Source organism: Prionailurus bengalensis, chromosome X, assembly GCF_016509475.1.
Source record: "Prionailurus bengalensis isolate Pbe53 chromosome X, Fcat_Pben_1.1_paternal_pri, whole genome shotgun sequence".
NCBI lineage: Eukaryota > Metazoa > Chordata > Mammalia > Carnivora > Felidae > Prionailurus > Prionailurus bengalensis.
This window is the reverse complement of record NC_057361.1, coordinates 123,539,437-123,556,000: the sequence shown is the minus strand read 5'-3', so window position 1 is coordinate 123,556,000 and position 16,564 is coordinate 123,539,437.

Below are 16,564 nucleotides of genomic sequence, written 5' to 3'. Positions count from 1 at the left end.
CCCTCTCCTGCTTGTGCTCTATTTCTCACTCTCTCTCTCTCAAAAATAAATAAACATTAAAGAAATTTAAAAAAAGAACTTTAGATTAGATATGTTGTGGCTAATGTACAAGTGGCACAGTGCTGGTTACTGCATAGATCAAATGCCACCCTATTTTAGATGTCGCCAAAGCCTGCTGATATGTACCTTTAGACATAATTTTTACCCAAAAGTCTGTTGTCCTGAAAGAAAAATGACACCTCCAAACCTATATGGAAAGCAGTGGGAGGCAGGGGTAGAGAAAGAAGTGTGGGAGGGAGGGCCAGTGGGCTGATGGCAGTCAACAGTGATTTGTGTAATGGCACTTGTCTGGCCTTCTGAAGGACCTTGAAGTAAACCCAGCTGCTAGCTGACAGAAGCAGGAGCGATTCAAGTCCATTTACCAGAAGGGCAAGGACAAATTCTGTGGGTAAAGAAAGAAACAACACCTTTGGGTCCTAAAGAGGGACCTGGGCACAGTGACTATTGAGAAAACAAAAAGAAGACAATAATCCTAAAAAGATACATGACAGTGCCTCTTTAATAATCAAAATATCCTGTGCTGAAGGTAGAAGGTATTTAGAAAATAATCAAAAACCTTCCCTAACAGCTTTGGGGGAAATGGTGGTAACCCTTTCATTGGCTTCTCCTCAGCCATGTGCCAATGACACAAGGCAGCTCTGAATTTCTCCCAATGACAATTCACCCTGGGGAGTCTATTTCACACTGGACTGCAGAAGAAAGAGAAAACTGTGAAAAATCTACAGCAGCCATATTTTGCTAAAAAATCTGGATAGTTTGCTTGTTACTATATAGCATTTTATTTCATAGGAGGCTGGCAAATTTCCCATGGCTTCTTTGGTTAATGCTTCCTCGAGAGAGGAGGCTGGAACTGTGAGTGGGTCCAAACCTTAGTGAAGTATAAGATGTCCACATCTTTCCATGGATGTGAAACTGGAGTATGGGATAAAGCAGACTATTTCCCATATTTTGCAGCAAAACTTTTATAGTGATAGTGAGGACTCCAAAGGCTGCAATGCCAGGAGAGCAGGAAGAGGAGAATGAGCACAGATCGAACAGACTCAGAACTACGAGGACCAAAGAGTTGTCCCCAGTAGGGCTTACTGGCCAACTTACAAAGACTTAAGAAAAAAAAAAAAAAAGGCAAACAAAAGCTAGCTATTTCAGAATACAATCTGTTTAGGAGAGACCCTGCAGCGGCAGTGACACTAATCATCAGGCAGGTGGCAGCACCATGTTTCCACAAGGTTTTATTTGGATTGGACCCTAGCTGGCAGCCAGCCAGCCAGAGCCCAGCACCTCAGGGAAAGGCCTAGCAAAGCCTAGGCTGGATGTCAGAGCCCCAGCAGAGCAAGATAGCTGTCAGTAGGTTCCTGGAGCACATCCCAGCTTCACTCACACTATAATGTCAAGAGGAAGGCTGCAGATTAGCAAGCCCTCATGGGATTCAGGGGCTCTTCCCAGGGGCACTTAATACTTGAGGTATCAGATCAATCCCAGATATCATCTACCACTTGGGGGGGTGGGGTGCTTCTATCCTGCCAACCCTTAGTTCTGGATGCTTCAGGTACTGGGAGTCACTGAGTCTTCTGGCTGCTGACATTTAGTACCTACCCCGATAGGGGTGGGGGCAACCACAGGCTGACAACCAGGTGGCGGGACTGGAATCAGGGTAAGGTATTACCATTGCGCTCTGCAAAGAAGGTCATCAATCCACTGCGTGGGGCGTCCAGTGCCATGTAAGGGAATGGAAATCAGCCTTTGATTCAATGACCTAGGGCATTAGCTCACATTATATCAATATCCAAATGATACCAGCAGATAAAAATCTAGCATTAACATTTCAGTGTCAGTGGCCTCAGAAAGAGCTTCAACACATGTACCAGATGGATTCACTCTTTTAGATTTAGTTCCCTTCTCTCAGCAAACTCCTGCAACACCAAAGGAATAATTACCGCTCCATGGAATACTGCAGAGTGCTAGCCAAAAAATAAAGTCACATCAATTTAAACCAGCAAATATGAATTTTTGGAAGAGAAGAGCATTCTCTTTCCAGAAGCAATTACTTGTCTCTTCAGAAATGTTTGCCAGTATAAAACCCCCTCCCCCACTGTGGAACTCAAAAAATGAGAATCACAGCAGTGTATCTGCTCGGAAGGGGTTGGAAGTTGCTGGGCAAAGGGGCAGAGATGGCTTTGCATGGAGCCTTGTGCATTGCTAAAGGGTAGATAACCTAAATCTAAAACTCAGGTGCAGCGGAAGGCATACTCCCAAAGGAAAGACAGCAAATGGTAGCATGATTCTCATTTATTCATGTGTGCCCCCAACTGACAATTACAAAGGACTTTTCTATCCATTCCCTTGCAGAGCTACCCAACATCTCTGTAAATTAGGCAAGGCAAGGAGCACTAGATCCATTTTACAGATGAGGAAGCTGAGGTGTGATTGCTGGAACAGCAATCTAATGGGCTTCACTTCAGACCTGCTTGTCTCACAACCACAGCATCATCCAGGTGGCAGTGGACACACATTTCCCCCCATCTACCAGCCACCTCACCTCAACCACACCAGACACCGCTCTTAATTCTTTAAGGGAAACTGACTGTATCTTAGGTTTAGAGGAAGCTGTTCAAAGCCCTCCACACCCACATCCAACTGCGTCCTGGTGCAGGCTGCCAGCTGGTCTAGTAGAATTGTTATTAGGCACTAAAGGAGCCACCTTCACTATGTACCTTCTATATATAAGTCCATGAATGTGCCTCCCTAGCTACTAAAAAGTTTGCTTAAAACAGTTCACTTTGATTCCCTCTTAAAGCAGTAATGGCCCCATCACTACTACTTCCCCACACCCCAAAGAGCCACCAAGACACTGACAGCCACCAAGTACTTCAAAGAGCCATGAATCACCCCCACCCAACCCCCATCCACATGGACATTGTGAACACCTGTCAGCAGCATCACTCTTAGACTGGGGCAACCAGGTCCCTGCCCTAGGCATCACACTTTATAGGGGCTTGCTCTGGCCCTGCTCTAGACACACCGCTCCTCATAGAGCAAGGAGTCTATGGGGCCAAGGAACTTGTCTACTCAAACTCTATGCTTCCCTCTTCTAGGTTACTCTCAGAATATCCATGACCTTAAAATTCCCTGTCCATATGCCCCAAGCCTGTGTCTGTGGCCTGTGCCATCCTCTTCCCTAGCTCTGTCTTCCTAAGGATGAACCAAGCCATAGGTGGGAACAACCCTAGGCCTACTAAGGTGTTATGAAGGGTGGCCATGGGGCAGTTGTTGCCCTTCAACCCAGTAATGCTGGAGCTTGAACATGTGGGCTATAATGATCCTTCCCAAACCTGAATGTGACTGTGAATCACCCAGAATCCTATTAAAATCCAGAGCCTGGTGAAGTAGGCTTACAGCAGGCCCTGAGAGTGTGCAGTTCTAATAAGCTCTCAAGTACTGCCAATGCTCTGGACTGGGGTCAATACTCTGTGGAGCAAGGCTTGTATCTACGGCACGTGCAGAAGGCCCCTCAGGGTAAGGGACGGAGCCAAGAGGTTAGAGAGAAGGGGGAGCCGGAAGTGAGCCTACAGTTTGCATCCTTGCCACAGGCCCACCAAAGTTAGGAGTTGCCTTGCTTTTCATCATGTCAAGAAGTATAAATAGTATGTCAACCAGCTCTGGACACACCAAAGGAAAATGGTCAAGTCAGAAATACCATTTGTCCCTCCTCCCAAGCCCCGACATCCCTGCCATCATCACCTCCCAAGCCAGAAACTGGAAAACCATCCCCGGGGACCCTACACCATGACACATGTCAGTTTTCAACATCAATTTCCCCTTTCCATGGATATTCATACAGTGTTTTACTATGGTGCCACAACACTGGGCTCTCAGAAATCATACATTCCCCCTTCCTCACCACTGGTCAGTATCAAAGACTAAAGACCAGGAATTCAAGTAAGCTACAGAAGACATACTAGATTCTTATGACAACATACCTTCTATCTAGTAATCTCACGTACACCCAGGCCTGAGAGGGAAAGCAGGAAACTAGGTAGAACTGACCCGTTCACACTAACACATAGCTGAGAGGCCATAAAGTCCCAGCTTCAGGCACTGCTCCACTAGCCAGTTTGGGACAATCGACATTCAAGTTACCACACCCACATGAGCAGGCCTGGAGTTTTTCTTCCTTTTATCATTATAAAGAGAAGGGTAAAAATAAAAATAAATACAAAAGCACAGAAATATTGTTTAATTGGAATATTCAACTGGGGGAGTAAACTAGTAAGTGCATTCCCTCAGGCAGTTTTCAAAACTTTTTCAACATGAAATCACTTAAATCCAGTGGCAGTGTGAGCCCATATAAAACAAATGAAAACAAAACTTCCCATACAGTATGAAGTGGGGGTTGGCATCCCAGAGCCCTGTTTTCCTGGGACCCCACTGACTGGTGGTATACACAGAAGCCCAAGGGCAGCTCCAAGAAACCTCTAGTGCTCCAAAGTCCCCTTTTGGAAATTACCAAGGCAGCACATGTCACTTGTGAAGGTCATAATTTCTTCCTAATCTCACTGATTAGCACTCAGGCACAAGAGAAGCAAAAAAAGAAAGAGAAGTCAGATGAAGGAAGGAAGTCATGCCAGTGGTCTGGGGAGTGGGCCACAGAGCTGCCAAATGTTTAAATAATACATCCAAGTGAAGCCTTGTGATGACTTGAGAAATACAGAGAACTGAGTCTGAGTCCTAATTCTACAGCTAACTCAGTTTGTGACCTTAAATAAGGTCCTTCCCTTCTCTGAGCCTCAGACAAAAGATCCAGATGGCCTCTGTCCAGCTCTGACACTGAGGATTTTATGATTTTTCAGGATTCCATATTTAAGTGAAGATTCATGGTCATATCATCCATCACAGATAGATGCTAGAGGAAAATAAATAAAGGAAACCTTTATGTTGTTCTGCTGGCACAGTTCTGTGCTTTCGTTCAGAAGCTCAAAGCATTTTAATAGCTTATTCCGTTGGATCCGTAGCAGAAAAACAAAAAGGAAATTAATCTTGAAGAAATCATATGTCTGCAATCTTTGAATATCTCTTACTCAGTAGCGTTCCAGCTACTTCTGTGCATTGCCAGTCCTTACTGATTTCTAGACAGAAGGAGAGAAAATAGAGTTTGACTTTTGGTGGAGAGGGAGGTGGTCTTTAGGGTATAAGACTGAGGAGACAGAGAGACCATCAGAAAGTATTTGCAGTAATATAAATAAGAGAAGATGTGAACCTGAACCAGAGTCATGTCAATGGAGAGGACAGATTCAAGCGGTATTCAGGAAGACACACTGACAGGACTGAATGCTGGAGTTGAGGAGGACAGAGGGCAAAACGAAGGCGAAGTGTCTTACCTGGATGATGACAGGCATGACAGTGCCATTATTCAAGCTATGACTAAGAAGGGAAAAGATTTGGGAGGCAGGCTGATGAATTAAATCTTGGAATGTTGACCGGGAAGGGCCTGTGGACCATCAGGTGGAAATGTCCAGCCTATATGTCGGCATACTGTGATAGGTCCTACAGGCCTAGGCAGGACCACATGTGGTCATGAGATTAATCTGGAAGTTCTCAGCACATTGAGCTCCTGCCTCCCTGTATTTCTGCTACCTTGCCTCCTTTATTCATTAAAATATTTAGACCCTCTACTTACTTTGCTAGGCAAGGAGATCCAGGGATGAATATAAATAGACAAGGTCTCTGTCCTTGTATAGCGTATAGACTGGCAGGGGAGACAACAAGAAAAAAGATACAAGTATCATTTTCAATTGTGATAAATACTATGAAGGAAACACATGGGTACAGTGATCAAGAATACCAGAGGGAGGAAGGGGGACCTCTTGAAAAGGCCTTTAAACCAAGACTTTAACAGCATTCCTGGACAAGAAACAATATGCAAAGACCTAGAAGCAGGAAGAATTTTGTCACCAAGCTGGATTACCCACTAACGTGGGTTCTGTGGTATGCCTAGAGTATTTGCTGCTGCTGTTACTGATATTTAAATGATAGTAGAACACTTGATGCCTATGACACGGTATTTAACAACTGTATGTTGTCACTGACGGGACTGGAGAGTGATGGTTACATGAGTCAGGTAGAACATTAACTTGCACAACACTTAAACAAAATTGTCACAGAGCTCTGTACTCCATTACTAATAGCTCCGATTGCCTTCAAACTCACCAGCTCACTGAAGTCACACTCTGGGCAAAGTCACCATTCTGTAGGATTTCAGTCAAACACTGTTACTGAGGAAGTTGATACTTAAAATAACAGTCCTTTTAATGATTAAATAGAGGGTTGGCACAAACTGCAAAACAGAAAAAAAAATTCTATGTAGCCATTGGGGAAAAGAGAAGTAGGTTGTGTTTTGCAATTCCTTCCTGGTGGGTTTGCAATTATTCCACAGCATGACAGCTAAAATGCCTAAGAAATCACTTACCTGAATCTCAATAATAATTAGTTCTCTATCCTTTGTATGTTCACTGTGAGTTCTGTTGACCTCACCACATGGAAAGACGGAGTTTACCCATTTACAGTTCTAAGTATTTATTCCTTGCAGTGTGCTGGGGGTTGAACAATTTCTGGCCAGCAGTGTGTATTTTAACTGGAATGTTTAAGATGCATCAGTTGAATAATTAATGTATAAATCTTAGCCGGCTGGGTAAGAAAAATGAAAACAAGCTTTACTTGTTATAGACATAGATTTAGCTATGTTAAAGTCTTTCTGCTTTTAAGACGAGCCTCTATGTCAAAAAAGGCAAATGACAGAAACGCTACTCTTTGTAGGGCAATTAAAGAGGAAATTAACAAATTGTGCTAATTTGTCATGCTGGTAATTTGTCTGCAAATTGTGGTGTTGCAGTATTACAATTTGGGTGTGGGACAGCATGCAAATGAGAACTCACCAGCACTTACCAAACTATTGGCTTCTTCCCTTGTTTGTAAAAGTACTCAGAAATGCACAGCCTGCCTGTGGTAAGCTGTAATTAAGGCTATTTTTTTATAATTAAGGACAATTTTTTAAATTCACATTTTAAAGTCCACTAGCAGCCCCTTACATCTTTATCTTACCCCGGCAGGACTGACAGGATGGTGCCCATCTATCGCCATTCAGAAAGGGCAGCTCATCTTACCACAGTCCTCAGCCAATGACCCATGTGTGATTTGGGCAAAGGACTAAAGCTCTCCCGTGTGCTGGTGCTGTGTGCATCACTAGGGGCTATCAGCCCCATAAGAGTACCTGCAGTGCAGCGGGCCTCTGGTCTAATACCACTACGTAAGCTATCGCATATGCAGAGGCCAAGAAGAACAACTGCTCAACCCTAGTCACTTTGCTTCATGCCATTCCCACAAACGCTAAATGGCCCAACGAAACAGACTATCTTCAACACCCCTGGCTCTGGCAAGCAAGCAAGGGAAAGGATTTGACTATTGATAGTTTGATTTTGACTTTGGGGCTTTCCATAGGTTCAGGTCAAATGTAGTGCTGCGGGTGTATTTCTTTCCAAGTAAAACAAGCCAAATGTCAAAGGCCACAGAATTCTTTTCTATGCTTTAGAACTCACAACTGAAAGATGAACCATATGTCTTTACCTCCTCAATCCCCATTTTATATACAGGGAAACTGAGGCTCTCAAAGATTAGATGACTTGTCTAAGATTTCATGGGCAATCACTGGCAGAGCACTAGCTAAAAACCCAGAGTACTGGTGCCTCCTGGCAATGCTCTTTCCAACACACTACATCACCTCCTCAAGTTGGTCTATCAGAAAATAAATGTCCAAGCAGTGAGCTGTGTGGAGTAATTAACTGGTATAAAGACACATCTATGAAGCTATAGATGAACATGAACTCCAAGGCTTCTATAGAGCAGCCTGATTATCGATCTGCTCAGCTTCCCTCCATGGTCAGACCAAAGCTTAACAACCTGCTGGAATACCATGGCCCAACTTTAGGCTTGGACTTTACCCCATTGCTCCTTGTGTCTGTTACCCCCGATTCTGACCCATCTTCCTGTGGTCTAGTTCATGACCTAACACTCCATGGCTTTCCACTTGGGCTTGTTCATAGATTCTCTTTCTCCCTTCTTCCCAACATCCATCTCAACCATATTCGCTGCGAATCTTCCACCTCTACTATTACCCCTCCGAGACCTGTCATCTCAGAAGATTAGGTACAGGTTACCACAGGCCTTCTTCCTTGATCCACCAGGTCCTGTAGATGAGGACCAGGGGCATGGAGTGAGGTGGGGAAGGTAAGCATAATTAAACACTTACTGTTTCAAAATATCAAGAAGCTTCACTCAACCAACCCTTGGCATCGCTACATGCAATGAAAATGTGTAATCAAAAGCTGACCCAGGGCCCTCCAAGACTGTGAAGTGCCTGCTGAATGAAAAAGATGAAAGTAAGCTGCTCCCACAATTAGGGCTGAGTGCATTTTCTCATATTCTTGCTTTTCAAAGCTGTTCACCTATATATGGCTTACAGTAACTTTTTCCCAGCTAGAATATTTGCTAGATATGAAATTACTATCATTTGGGAACAAGTGTTTTGGTGATGTTCTTAAAAGAGCCAGGAAGCGGGGTACCTGGCTGGCTCAGTCAGTAGAGCATGAGATTCTTGATCTCAGGGTCATGAGTTCAGACCCCACATTGAGCACAGACCTTACTGAAAAACGAACAAACAAACGAACAAATAAATAATAAATAACAAAAATAAAAGAGCCTGGAAGTCATCTAAACTATCAGTCATAAAGATAAGTCCTCATCAAATGGCATGGGTGGACATCTACCATTTAGAAAAATAATCTCTGTGTGTAGAAAGTTAGCAAGAAAACTAGGCCTCCTTTTAGCAAATGTATGTTACACTAGTAATTGGCAATAAAATAAATACATAAAAATATAATTCTTTTCAAACTATTGCTGAATTAGTGATAATTCAATCACGGGCTGGCATATTTTACCTTTCTTCTATTTAAAAAACACCAACAACAGGTTTCTGAGCAAATTAAGAGTATAAACATGAGCTCTTAGGGGATGTTTAACCCAGTTCAGAGAACAACCTGTTTCTAAGCTCTGACAACATTCATTTGCATAGAAATAATTAGTGTGCTAATTTCAAATGATCTTTACCTACTCATTGTAGCATACTCTAGCAAGACCTCTGCTTGGCAATGTTGTTAGCTGTTTGTAATATCACTTCTGCTTGCAAATAATAAAAATCAATCACTTTAAAGTAACCTATAACTCAGAATTGTCAAGACGTTAGAATGCCCACACCCCACCCCCATACTGCTGGTCTGTATGAGAGAGGCCTTAACTGCACCACACAGACACATTTTAGCATCCACCAAATCCTCATTAAAGAGAATTTAAAACAAAATGTCTATAAATGCTCCATGCAGTAAGATCTGAAGCAGGCTGCCTAGTTATTAAGGGTATATAAACCAAGACTCCACCTAGGAACCAAAATGCCCAGAGCTTTAAGAGACTTTCAAGAAAAAGAAATAACCATGCACCTATATTGCTTTTACAATTCAAAAAAAAATCTAAGTAGTGTAAAAATGTTCAGAAATAAGGGTTGAGAAGTATTCTAGTAACTCAAACAGTATCTGAGCCACAAGAGAGCTGAGGTCATCCAGGGCGACACCACCCTTGGCAACAAAACTCTCAGCAGAAGCTCAGAAACCTAGCTCTGCTTAAACACCTCAAGAGTCTCAGACCTTCCCCTCTCCCAAAACTCTTCCCATCATCCAACAGCTCCAGGCATTAGACAGTCTTTCCTTACACTAAGTCAAAGTCTGCCTCCCTATAATTCCCACATATTGGTCCAAGTTTCTTGGGGGAGGGAAACCAATGTTTTTCTGGTTCTTTACGTGGTATTTTTTGCATGCATGTTCTCACTGGATCTTCCCAATAACTCTGTGAGGCAGATATTCCTACAACCCTTGCCTTATAGATGAAGACCTGGAGGCTGAGAGGCTTGGTGACTGCTCAGGGTTGCAGAACGGTGAAGCAGCAGAGGCAGGGCTTCAATTCACATTCCCTAACTCCACCTTCTATGCCTTTTTCGTTCTCCCACTTTGCCTTACTGACACTTTGAAAACAAACAAAAAGGTTCTGATTTTTCACAAGAACAACCCCTGAAGACAAAAAGGGAAAGAATAATTGAAGGTGCACTCTCCACACACTCTCTGAGAGATCTCTGCCACTCACATGACTTCAAATCCGCCATACAGAGCAGCTCAGGTCTATTATCTCCAGCCCAGGCAATCATCCTGAGCTCTGAAACTAAATAGCCACCCTCCCATCTGGATGTCCTACAGTACCTCAAATATAGCAGATTCCATGCTGAATTTATCAATTATTCCCCCATTCTCTCTCCACACTCCATTTATGGTCTTGGTCAGAAATACCACCCTCTACCCAAGAAGCCATGCCAGAAACCTGGAGAATTAGCCTAGACACCTCTCTTCCATAACGTCATAAGGATTCCACCACTTTGAAATCTCTTTTGATCTGCCTCTTCCTCTCCAACCCCACTGCTACTGCCTTATTCTATCCACCATGAACTCTCAATTCAACATGCTGCTGGAGTCTCTGTGCCTCCAGGAGCATTCCTCTCAAATCGACCTGCCTCCATGTACATCGTCACCAAAGTGATCCAATATGACAATCTATGTCCCTCCCCTGCTACCAACCTTCCAATAGCTTCCTGTTGCCTCCAGAAGTAATTGTTAGGGGCACCTGGGTGGCGCAGTTGGTTGAGTGTCCGATTCTTGATTTTGGCTCAGGTCATGCATGATCTCACAGTTTGTGAGTTTAAGCCCCGCATCAGGCTCTTCGTTGACGGTCAGAAGGCTGCTTGGGATTCTCTCTCTCCCTCTCTCTGTTACTCCCCCACTTGTGCTCCCTCTCTCTCCAAATAAATAAATAAACTTAAAAAAAATTTTTTTAAAGAAGTGATTGTTCAACGCAGCTCATCGAGAAATCACTGGGCATGTGGGCAAGACATCTTAAAAAAAGTGCCCTGGGCGATTTGAATGAGTCAGCAGTGTTTGGGAACTAATGGTGTACCAGGCAAAGTTTACACCTTCAATGACCTGGTTCCTGCCTACCTGTCTAGTCACCATTCCTGTCACTTCCCCCTTGGCAATGAACACTCCAGCAGTCCCAGAATATACCATGTTGGGTCACACCTCTGTGTCCCCACTGATGCTGACCTCTCAGCCTAGATGTTCTTTCTACTTTTGGCCAACCTCTACTGAACCTTCAAATTTTAACTGAGGTGTCACTTCTTCAAGAAGCCTTTCATGACCTCATTAGACTGGATTAGGCACCTTTCCTCTGTGACCCCATAGCATTGCACGGAGTTCTCTATTCTAACACTTAACACATTGTGTTGAGATTATTTCCTCATGTGTCTGGCTTCTTGACAAACCTGTAAGCTCCTTGAAAGCAAGAAATATGTTTACTTATCACTGTCAAGTGCCTGTCACATAATAAGTGCTTAGTAAAAGTCGACCTGTAATGGGTCTAATTTTAAGTTGAGGCTCTACACTGACTAACTAGATTTGGAGTTTAGGAAGTTCAATTCATCTGCTTGGGACTCAGTTCCCATATCTGTAAAACAGCATAATAAATCCCCATGCTCATTCATATGCCAAACATGTGAATGTCTACTAAGTGCCAGGTACTGGTTTGTGTGAAGATCGAATGAATAAATTAATATATGTGAAGTTTTTCTGTAAACTGTTACACAGTATTGCAAAGACATTTCTGCAATTGTAGTTTTTCCTTAGTCTCTCTGAACCAGAAATAACAATCTCATTCCATGAGACCAAAGTCTACTGAATGATAATCTCCAGTAGGCTCACCAAGGTATCAGGGTAAGAAAGCCACTTAGTCCATAAGGAAGTGCACTGGCCTAACTAGGACTGGAGGTCCACTCTGGGAAAGCATAAGAGAGTGAGAACCCGCTCTAGCAGGGGCAGTGCTAATATCCCAAGGACACAGGCTTCACAGCTGAGCATTACTGAAAAAAGGTCACTAAGCCACAATCCTCCCCAGTGACTTCTACCTGTGCTCAGGTTTCCATGATAAAGGGTGTAAAGCCCAATGCAGCATGCTAGACGGGCTCAACAACCCGACTTCCTAAGACTCTTCCAGGTCTTCCTGAAGCCTGTCTACTCAGGTGAGTAATAGGTCCCCTGAGATTTTCCTGGGGATCTCACTCCCAGGGGTAGCAGTCTTAAAGTTCAGTCCCACAGAGCCCAGGGAAACCAAATTGATTTGCTGACCCTGAGGAATCTGAGCCCAGATGAGCTCTGGGCTATTCTCTACCAAACTGCACTATTGTCCCTGAGGGCTTATATCTTACAGGTCCAGAAGGGACCATAAACTCCCTCAAAGCCCTTGGACTAGAGGTTCTTTGGCATGTTCTAAGCTACTACTCTCTCCTATGGAGCTGTTCATCCTCTAGGTGGAGGTCCCAGCCCACAGATTACTTCTTAGAATCCCAAACCCTACAGATATTGGGCAATGACACCATGTGGCATAATGTCCACCCCCCTAAAGGAACCTGATCTCTCATTGCCCAAGAAGTAACTCTTAGAGTGGGGGAGCTATCAGAAGTTATGCCAAGAGCTAAGCAAAGAGGGGATGGAGATTTCTTTCATGTACAGAGCCCTTAGAAAGCATCAAGTCCACATTCACTGAAACAGGTTCTTATCAGTCATCCCCTCTAATACCAGCCAGGTGATCATGTCTACCTCCAAGAAAATGAAAGGTTTGAGCTTGCCGACTAGGAGAGAAAATAAAAGACATGAAATCTGTGGTATCGTATTATTTCACACTCAGTGCCACATAGAGTTAGACTTCAGGGACCACAATTCAGTCCATGGAACATCTTAATCATTCATTCAATAAATATTTACTGAGCACTTATTATATTGCTGGAAAAACAGCCACAATCTGTCCTTGGAGAGCTCACAGCCTAGGAGGGAAGACAGACACATAAACAAAAGAATTATGATATGACATTATGTGAAGTACAGAAGAATCTCAGAGCTGGATGTAGTTCATTGTTCTGGAAAAAGGCTTTTCCAAGTAGGGGACACCCAGACAGGGTTTTTGAAGAAAAGCGGACAAGGCAGGCAAAGGAGTCTGAGCACAGGGAACATGTTAAACATCCCGGAATATTGCTGGAGCCTAAGATAAGATGGGGGTGGGAGAATAAGGTGAAATGAAAGTAAAGAAGTAAGAAAGAAGCACATGGATATGCCAGGCTAAAGAGCTGGAACTATATACCTTTAGGAAAGTGAGGCACCACCAGGGAAATTCGAAATTTTTCCTGTTTTTATTTTGTTGTTTATTGTTTTTGTTTTTGTTTGTTCTTTGCAGTGAAATGCCATGACTAAATGTTCAGTTTGGAAAACCACTTTGTGTCAGTGGACAGAGTAGAGGGGGTTGCGGGGGCATGGCGAGAAACTAGAAACAGGTGCAGCACCTGGCTGGCTCAGTCGGTTGAACATGTGACTCTTAAATCTCGGGGTTGTGAGTGCAAGCCGCATGGTGGGTGTAGAATTACTTAGAAACAAAATTTAAAAAAATTTTTTTTAATTGTGCTTTGTAAAGGACATTGTTAAGAGAATGAAAAAAGAAACGAGAAATATTTGCAAAATACATATCTGATAAAGGACCTATATCTAAAATATACAAAGAACGCTGAACACAACAATAAGCAAAAAACCCAATTTAAAAATAGGCAAAGGATCTGAACAAAAACTTCACAAAGAAGATATACAGATGGTAAGATGCTCCATATTATGTGTCATCAGTGAATTGCGAATTAAAACAATGAGATACTACTACACACCTATTGGAATGGATAAAATCCAAACGATTGACACATCAAATGCTAGCTAGGATGCCAAGCAACAGGAACTCTCATTCCTTACTAGAGAAAATGTGAAATGCTTTAGCCACTGTGGAAGACAGTTTGGCAGTTTCTTACGAGACAAGGCATACTCTTACCATATGATCTAACAATTGTGCTCCTTGATATTTACCCAAAAGTGTTGAAAACTTAGGTCCATGCAAAAACCTGCACACAGATGTTTAGAGCAACTTTATTCAGAGTTGCCAAAACCTGGCAGCAAGCAAGATCTCATTCAGTACGGGAATGGACAAAATAAACTATGGTCTATCCAGACAATGGCATATCATTCAGCCCGAAAAAGGAATGAACCCTCAAGCCATGAAAAAGACTATGGAGGAACCTTAAATGCATACCACCAAGTGAAAGAAACCAATGTGAAAAGGCTCCATACTGTATGATTCCAACTACATGACATTCTGGGAAAGGCAAAACCATGGAGACAGTAAACAGAGCAGTGGTGGCTAGAAGTTCTGGCAGAGGAGGGAAGGACTGCACTATAAATCCCCTGTACTCCAACTATTCATCAAACTACTCTATAGGATACTTGTCATGGACGATACGTGACATTTTGCTCTTGTCAAAACTCACAGAACTACAACACAAAGCGTGGACCCTAATGTAAACTGTGAACTTTAGTTAATAATATCAACATTGACTCATTAATTATAACAAATGTATCACACCAATGCAAGATGTTAGTGGGGAAGACTATGGTCAGGAGAGCATATGGGAGAGGAAAGTATATGGGAACACTGCTCAATTATCTGCAAACCCAAAAGTGCTCTAAAACAATAAAGGTCTATTAAAAAAAAAAAACAAAGAGAATGAAGTACTAGTACACGTTACAACTGGGTAAATCTTGGAAGCTTGATGCTAAGTGAGAGAAGGCAGTCACAAAAGACCACATATTGTGTGATTCCATTTATATGAAAGGTCTAGAGTAGGCACATGTAGAGAGACAGAAAACAGATTAAAGGCTGTCTAGGGCTGGTAGGACTAACAGGAAACGGAGAGTGAGTGCTAATGGCTATGGAGTTTCTTTGTTGTTGTTGTTGTTTTTTTAATGTTTTAAAATTTACGGTGGCAATTGTGGTGATGGTCATAGAACTCTGAATATACTAGAAACTACTTTAAAACGGATGAAGCGTATGGCATGGGGATTATATCTCCCTGAAGCCTGAAAAATGCTAATAAATTTGAAAATCTTAATAAGATGGATGTTTTTCTAGGAAACAGCAAATTGGAATCACAAAGAAGTAGAGAACATGGGGCAAACCATGTTGTTAGAAGTCATTTCCTCCAATGGTTACTACAGCACCTAGATAGTTTTATGGGCAAGTTATTTCTAATTTACAAGGAACCAATAATTTCCATGCTCTGAAAGTAGTTCCCGGTATACAGAAATAGAAGGAAAAAAGCCCCACATGTTTTATAAAACTAAGTTATCCTGTCCATAAAACTTGGTGAATACACACACAAACACCCAGAGAGAGAAAACTGAAAGCTAACAGTTACAAATAGAGATGCAAAAATCCTAAATAAAATGCCAGCAAACCAAACCTGGTAAGACAAGAATATTACACCATAAGCAAAAGGGGATTTCCAGGACTGCAATTTAAAGTAAGACCTTGGATTAAGAGTAACTTATTGTGTGAGTGTTCTTCAAGACAGGCAAAATTTTGTAATAAATTTTACCTTGATAAACGAGTGATGTCTTGCAATACAAGTAGTATGTGATGCCAAACGTCACATGATCACAACTGAGACAATGGTTCTTCTCTCTCTCTCTCTCTCTCTCTCTCTCTCTCTCTCTCTTGCTGTGGGATTGTGGGTGATCATCTCTCATGCTCGGATGCTCGGTCTCAGGCCACAGTGTTTGGCAAAATCAGTAATTTTTCAGAACTCTGGAAGGTGTCCACAACTGGCACTAGTGTATTTTTTGTCACTTCAAAGCACCTATGGACAGTCCTTTGCTTTTGCACACAAGAGTAAGCTTAGGAATGCTTTGCTTCCTTCTAGGTCAGGCTGCCTGCAGATAGAGACCCTTTCCTCTGCTGCCTTATTGCCCGTTACATTAAATACAGTATATGACAAGAGTTTATTAATACTGCACTGTAGTCAACATCCGTGCAAGCATATACAATGGCCTCATGCAGGAAAAGGCTCCATTGAGCCAATAGATAGCAGTGATTCCATTACTGATAGTGAAAGTCGTCCTACACAATAACCCTCCTCTCTCTCATCTCCCTCACACCAGCCACGAAGGTTTTCAAAGGTAAGTTCAGGTTAATTTGTTTATTTTTCTTTATATTTTGTATTTTCTTTATTATTTTGTATTATGTTATAGTATTGTAATCACTTTTATATCAATATTTTTGGGTTGTGGAACAAATCGTCTAAGTTTCCATTATTTCTTATGGGGAAATTCGCTTTGATCTACAAGTGCTTTGGATTACAAGCATATTTCTGGAACGAATTATGCTTGCAAACTAAGGTTTTACTTGTATTAGGAAATCTAGACATATAGTTCATCACAACAAA